Source organism: Meles meles, chromosome 11 (assembly GCF_922984935.1).
Source record: "Meles meles chromosome 11, mMelMel3.1 paternal haplotype, whole genome shotgun sequence".
NCBI classification, from domain to species: Eukaryota; Metazoa; Chordata; class Mammalia; order Carnivora; family Mustelidae; genus Meles; species Meles meles.
The window spans coordinates 85819912-85826548 of record NC_060076.1 but is presented as its reverse complement, the minus strand read 5'-3'; the positions used below and the strand labels follow the sequence as shown (position 1 = coordinate 85826548).

The 6637-nt window shown below is 43.0% G+C and overlaps 1 protein-coding gene across 1 annotated transcript in view; it reads right to left on the bottom strand.

Moving 5' to 3' along the window:
- CEMIP2 (cell migration inducing hyaluronidase 2) overlaps positions 1 to 183 on the bottom strand; it is a 98253-nt gene extending 98070 nt beyond the window's left edge. Inside the window, exon 1 of the mRNA XM_046022385.1 lies at positions 1 to 183. This exon is cut by the window's left edge and continues 936 nt beyond it. The gene's annotated coding sequence lies outside the window, so the exon portion shown is untranslated.
- Positions 184 to 6637: the final 6454 nt, after the last annotated feature.

The following is a 6637-nucleotide window of genomic DNA, read 5'->3' as shown; positions in this document are numbered from 1 at the left end:
CCAGACCCTAGGTGTCACCAGCGTGCCGGCGCGGCCCATCCGTCCGTCCTCGGCTCTCGGGCGCCGCAGGAAACAACAGTGTCAGCGGCGCGGAGCTGGGGCGCTGACGCACGGAGGGCGGAAAGGGCGTGGGTGCGAGCGCCGCGAGCCCGGCTGTTTGTGCCCCCGGCGCCCTGCGGCCGGGAGCCGCGCTCCGCCCGCCGCCCCTCGCTTCCTGGCCCCGCGCGGCTGGGGGGGATGGGATGGAGGGAGGCTGTGGGGGGGGCGATGGGGGGGATGGGGGAAGGCGGGGGGGGGGGCGGGATGGGGCAGATGGGGGGAGGGATGGGGGAGGCGGGGGGGGGGATGGGGAGACGGGGGGAGGGATGGAGGGAAACTGGGGGGGTGGAGGGAGTGGGGGATGGGGGGAGGCGGGAACCCACCGCCCAGAGTTCACCCTTCAGTTTTAAAGGTTATTTCTGCGGATTCAGGCTTGAGGTTTGGACTTTGAAGAGAAAGGGGAACAGAGACTTCACGGGTCCTAACAGAACTTTTCTTCCTTTGTTTCCCTCTGCCTTGAACGGCATTTAGATTTAACATCTCCTGCGAGCTCAGTCTGCTGGAGGAAATAATAAAGCTGTGCTGACTTGCATGCACACCAGTGAGCAGAATGCGTTCCAAAACGCGGTCTTGCTCGATCCTCCTAAGACACCTGCGGAACAGACAGGACAAGCGTTATGATGAACCCCATGGTACAGAGGAGAACAGTGAGGTTCAAGGAGACGGTAAACAGGACTCAAAATAGTATTCACTTTGTCTCCGAGGGATTAAAAAAAATCTCAGGTTTTTGAATTAGATACTGTGTATAGTGAACCCATGTAATATAAAAGACGACGCATTATTCAAACTCCTTATTCATCATCTCTCTTCCCCGCCCCCTATTACATTTGCTGGTCACAAGAGGAATAAAGTCATAAACCACAGAAAGGAAGAAGACAAAAGAGACTTAAAATACACACTAAGTGCCATCTGTGGTTCTTGACCCCACCCTCATTCGAATGAATCAATGAAAGGGGTATTTGGGAATCAAATGCAAAATTTTGAATATAGACTAGGAATTAGGTAACATGAAGGAATTATTGCTAATCTTGGCAGGGATGATGATGGTATTGTAGTTATAAAGAAAAATGTTCTTTTTAGAGCTTCCCCATGACATCTGTAAAATATGTCAGCCGGCACTTGGGTGGCTCAGTGGGTTAAATGTCTGCCTTCAGCCCAGGTCATGATCCCAGGGTTTTGAGTCCCACAAGGGAATCCTTGCCCAGCAGGATTCTCTCTGCCTGCTCCTCCCCACTGCTTGTGCTCTTTCTCTGACAAATAAAATCTAAAAGAATAAAATAAAATATGCTAGCAAAAAACCTAATACATAAATAATAAATAAAATGAAATATGTTAACAAAAAATAATAATTTTTTTAAGCATATGTGAGAATATACTGAGGACTGCTTACTCTACGTTATGGATATACATATAAGTGTTTATATTACTATTCTGTTTTTCTTGATGTTTACATTTTTCATAACGAGTTTAAAAAAATCTGCTGAGGGCGCCTGGGTGGCTCAGTGGGTTAAGCCGCTGCCTTCGGCTCAGGTCATGATCTCAGGGTCCTGGGATCGAGTCCCGCATCCGGCTCTCTGCTCAGCAGCGAGTCTGCTTCCTCCTCTCTCTCTGCCTGCCTCTCTGTCTACTTGTGATCTCTGTCTGTCAGATAAATAAATAAAATCTTTAAAAAAAAAAAAATCTGCTGAGAAAAACAGTGACTCATTCTTCCTTTTACAGTTAAGCGTCTTTGTCTTTTTAATTTTTTTTGTATTTTGACATTTTCCTTGACTGCCTTTCAGTGTATAGAAAATTTGATGGGTGGGGCACCTGGCTGGCTCAGTTGAAGGAGCAAGTGAGTCTTGATCTCAAGGTCCTAAGTTTGAGCCCCACATCAGGGGTAGAGATTACTTAAATAATCTTAAAAAGAAAAGAAAATTTGGTGTGCAACATAAATGGAGTAAGAGGCCTCATCTTCTATCTGACTGAAATTTTACACCTATAATTATCTTTGATCACACCCTGCAGATTACAAACAGGAGCCCAATACACAGAATGTGAAAAAATTCCTCATAAAAGAAAAAGGTGCTCTGAAAGATTTTTTTTTTCTTTTTTGCTTTTTGAAACCATCCAAATTTACAGGAATTACAAAAATAGTGTGAGGAGGTATACCTGGGTGGCTCAGTCATTAGGCATCTGCCTTTGGCTCAGGTCATGATCCCAGGGTCCTGGGATAGGGCCTCACACGGGGCTCCCTGCTCGGCAAGAGGCCTGCTTCTCCCTCTCCCACTCCCACTGCTTGTATTCCCTCTTGCTGTGTCTGTCAAATAAATAAATAATAGTGTGGGCCCCTGGGTGGCTCAGTGGGTTAAAGCCTCTGCCTTTGGCTCAGGTCATGATCCCAGGGTCCTGGGATCGAGCCCCACATCAGGCTTTCTGCTCTGCAGCGAGTCTGCTTCCTCCTCTCTCTCTGCCTGCCTCTCTGCCTACTTGTGATCTCTGTCAAATAAATAAATAAAATCTTTAAAATAAAAAAATAATAATAAATAAATAAATAATAGTGTGAGGACTCCTGTGGACCCTTCACCCAGATCACCCAGATACACCACTTGTTAACACTTTGTCATGTTTGCTCACCACTCTTTCTATCTACACAGTTATACGCATTCTTTTCTGGACCATTTGAAGATAAACAGCAGACATCATGCCCTTTTACCCTTAAATACTTCAGTGTAGATCTCATGGGAATGGGGACTTTATAACATCACAGCACAATTATCAAATTCAGGAATTTTTAGCATATCCAGTCTATATTCAAACTTTGCCAATTGGCCCAACGACGTTCTTTAAAATATCTTACTCCAATCCAGAATCCAGAATCAAAACTTTGTGCATTGCATTTGGCTGGTGCCTCTTTTTAGTTTCTCTTAACCTGGAACAGCCCGTTAGCCTTCCTCTGTCTTTCAGGACATGAACAATGAAGAGGACAGTCCAGTTGTGTATAATTTCCCCTAATTCAGGCAGAAAACCTACTAATGCTCTTTAATTATAATTTGAAAAATTTCAGCAATGCAACCTCTCTCTTCTTCAAGAGCTAGAATTATATTTACAGGAAAAGAGAAAAATTGAACTGTTAAACCTTGAAAGTAGGTATAAAAAACATTATTCTCCCAGAGAAGATTCAGAAAGGCCTCAGTGGTGAATGGAATCAGTTAAATAAATTTACACTATCGGACAATATCGGACTTTAAACTAGGTGAAAAGATTAACTGGTGACTATAATAATTTGGCAATAAAACATACTACTAAGGGAATCCCTAGTGATCTCAAGTTTGGGTTTCTTTTATTTTAATTTAGTTAATTTCTTTTTACTTTATTTTATTTTTCTATTTTAAAAAAGGGGCACCTGGGTGGCTCAGTTGGTGAAGCGTCTGCCTTCAGCTCAGGTCATGAATTCCCAGAGGCCTGGGATCAAGTCCAGGATCAGGCTCCCTTGCTCAGCAGAGAATATGCTTCTCCCTTTCTCTCTCCCCCTGCCTCTCCCCCTGTTCATGCTCACTCGCTCTCTCTCAAGTAAATAAATAAAATATTTAAATAAATAAATAAATAAATAAATGTCAAACAGGGGTGCCTGGCTGGTTCAGTTCGTGGAGCATGCGGCTTTTGATCTCAGGGTCATGAGTTTAAGCACCACATTGAGCATGGAGGCTACTTTAAAAAACAAAACAAAACAAAAAACAGCAAACAAACAAAAGTCTTTTAAAAATAGCATATATGTATATTTTTTAATCTGGGATATATAAGATATGTTTATACAAAAATAAGAAAATCAAATTACAACTTAAGATATCTTCCAAATTTTGAGATAGGAAGAACCTTAGAGATTATCCATGCAACTGATATTTCAGAGAAAAAAAAATTCAAAACCCAGATTGTATATTACAGAAATATTCAGACAAGTGTACATGGTGTTTGTATAAGGATGTTCCCCCAATACTATTTATAATAATGGGGGCGGGGGAATGATCTCAATGCCCATCAATGGGAGGGGTTTTTTTTCATTAGGCGAATTTTTCAGAAGTTATTTTTAAGGGACACCTGGGTGGCTCAGTGGGTTAAGCCTCAGCCTTCCGCTCAGGTCATGATCCCCGGGTCCTGGGATAGAGTCCCGCATCAGGCTCCTTGCTCAGTGGGGAGCCTGCTTCTCTCTCTGCCTTTGCCTGCCACTCTGCCTGTGTTCTCTCTCTCTCTGACAAATTAATAAATAATTAAAATCTTAAAATAAAAAGTTATTTTTAAAAAGTTTTTGGGGGGGCGGGTTGCCTGGCTAGTTCAGTCAGTAGAGGATGCAAGGCCTAACGTCAGGGTCATAAGTTCAAGCCCCACGTTAGGCATGAAGTCTTCTTTAAAAAATAATATAAGTAAAATTTTAAAAATAATTTTTATTATGAGTGGTTTTATTTTTTTATTTTTTTATTTTTAAAGATTTTATTTATTTATTTGACAGACAGAGATCACAAGTAGGCAGAGAGGCAGGCAGAGAGAGAGAGAGAGAAGCAGGCTCCCCACCGAGCAGAGAGCCCAATGCGGGGCTCGATCCCAGGACCCCGAGACCATGACCCGAGCCGAAGTCAGAGGCCCAACCCCCTGAGCCACCCAGGCACCCCTATTATGAGTGGTTTTAAAAAATTATTTTGTCAATATATTAGACTCTCTATAGCCATTAAATAATAATGCAAATGTATATTTAGTGAAACATGCCCATTATATATGAAATGGCAAATCAAACTCTCAAATATCATTTTTAGTAGAACCCCCCCTTTATTTTTTTAAGATTTTATTTATTTATTTGTCAGAGAGAGAGACAGAGAGAGAAAGATCACAAGTTGGCAGAGGCAGAGGGAGAAGCAGGCTCCCTGCCGAGCAAGGAGCCCGATATGGGACTCGATCCCAGGACGCTAGGATCATGACCTGAGCCAAAGGCAGCCGCTTAACCAACTGAGCCACCTAGGCGTCCCTCCCCCCTTTTTAAAAAGTAAATGTGTTCAGGTGTGTGTAGGAACTGAAAAAAATCTGAAAATAAATATACCAAAATATCACTAGCAATGGATGGCCTAGAATTGATTTCAATTGACTATTTTATCTTAAGTAAAGTGTGAACTTTATATCCATTATTATTTCATTAAACAAGAAAAATAGTTATTTTTATTGCAAGACTTTGACCAGTGAATATTAACCATGTCCCAAAGTGTGTGGAACAATGCTATGGAATTGTTACTGGCTGGAGATGTTATTCTTTTTTTTTTTTTTTTCTTAGATTATTTATTTATTTGACAGACAGAGATCACAAGTAGGCAGAGAGGCAGGCAGAGAGAAAGAGGAGGAAGCAGGCTGTCCGCAGAGCAGAGAGCCTGATGCGGGGCTTGATCCCAGGACCCTGAGACCATGACTCGAGCTGAAGGCAGAGGCTTAACCCACTGAGCCCCCCAGGCACCCCTGGAGACCTTATTCTTAATACTGAAGATCAGAATTGCACTAACAGGGAAGAAAACTTATTTGAAAGTGTAATTATGTCACTGGGATCAGAATATGAAAACAAAACAAAACAGAGTGTGTCTCTCTCATTTGAGAATGACATGTTGTGGGAAATTTTTTGGATGGATGGATGGATGGATGGACAGACGGATGGATGTGTGGGTGCGTGGATGGGCAGATGGATGGACGGACAGATGGACGGATGGACAGATGGATAGATGAAGGGACTTCAATATGTGTGAATGTGCATGGGCTACCATTCCATAAAGAACTAGAGTCAGCTGGGAAGAGGGTTGAACAGCTGGATTGATCTAGGTTTTCATTCTTTAGTGTTTATAGTCAACTTTCACAGGGGCTGTACTTTCTTCAAGTTACTCCACCCTCCTAAGGAAGAGAAGGGAGAAGGTCAGGTCTCTGCTACTCTTCCAATCTCTGCCCAATAAGTAGCAACAGAGACGGGAGGAAAGCATGGTGAAGACCAACACCCACCACTCTCTGAGGGATTCTTACCCTCTGAAGCTGGCGTGGGGTCCCGGCAAAATCCAGAAATATGAACCCCCGATTCTGGCTCTATTTCAGGAGACGCTTGAGCCCCCAGAATCCCACCCATTAATTTCGCCGAGGCTCACCAAGTCCATGTTGAGAACTCCCACGTCTGCCTGTAGTAAAAGAGGACTGGACCTGGCAATGACAGGCAGAACAGACCATAAAAGCTTTAGGACCATAAAAAACCAGCCCTTGTATTTCTCTTTGACAGAGAGGATCTTGCTACCTTGAATGTAGCTACAGCAAACAGCACTTAAAATTAGGAAGGAAGGGGATGGAAGTTAGTATATTTTTCTGAGTTAAAACAATGAGTTAAAATGATGCCTTTCAAAATCAATAATTCACCACAGTCCCAAGTGGTGAATTAAGGATCCGAGTCCATGATTCCTCACAAAGAAAACGATAGAAAGACAACCAAGCGTGCATGTATTTATGCTACAGATCTATTCTGAGTTTCCACTGCACACCAGCCTTGCTC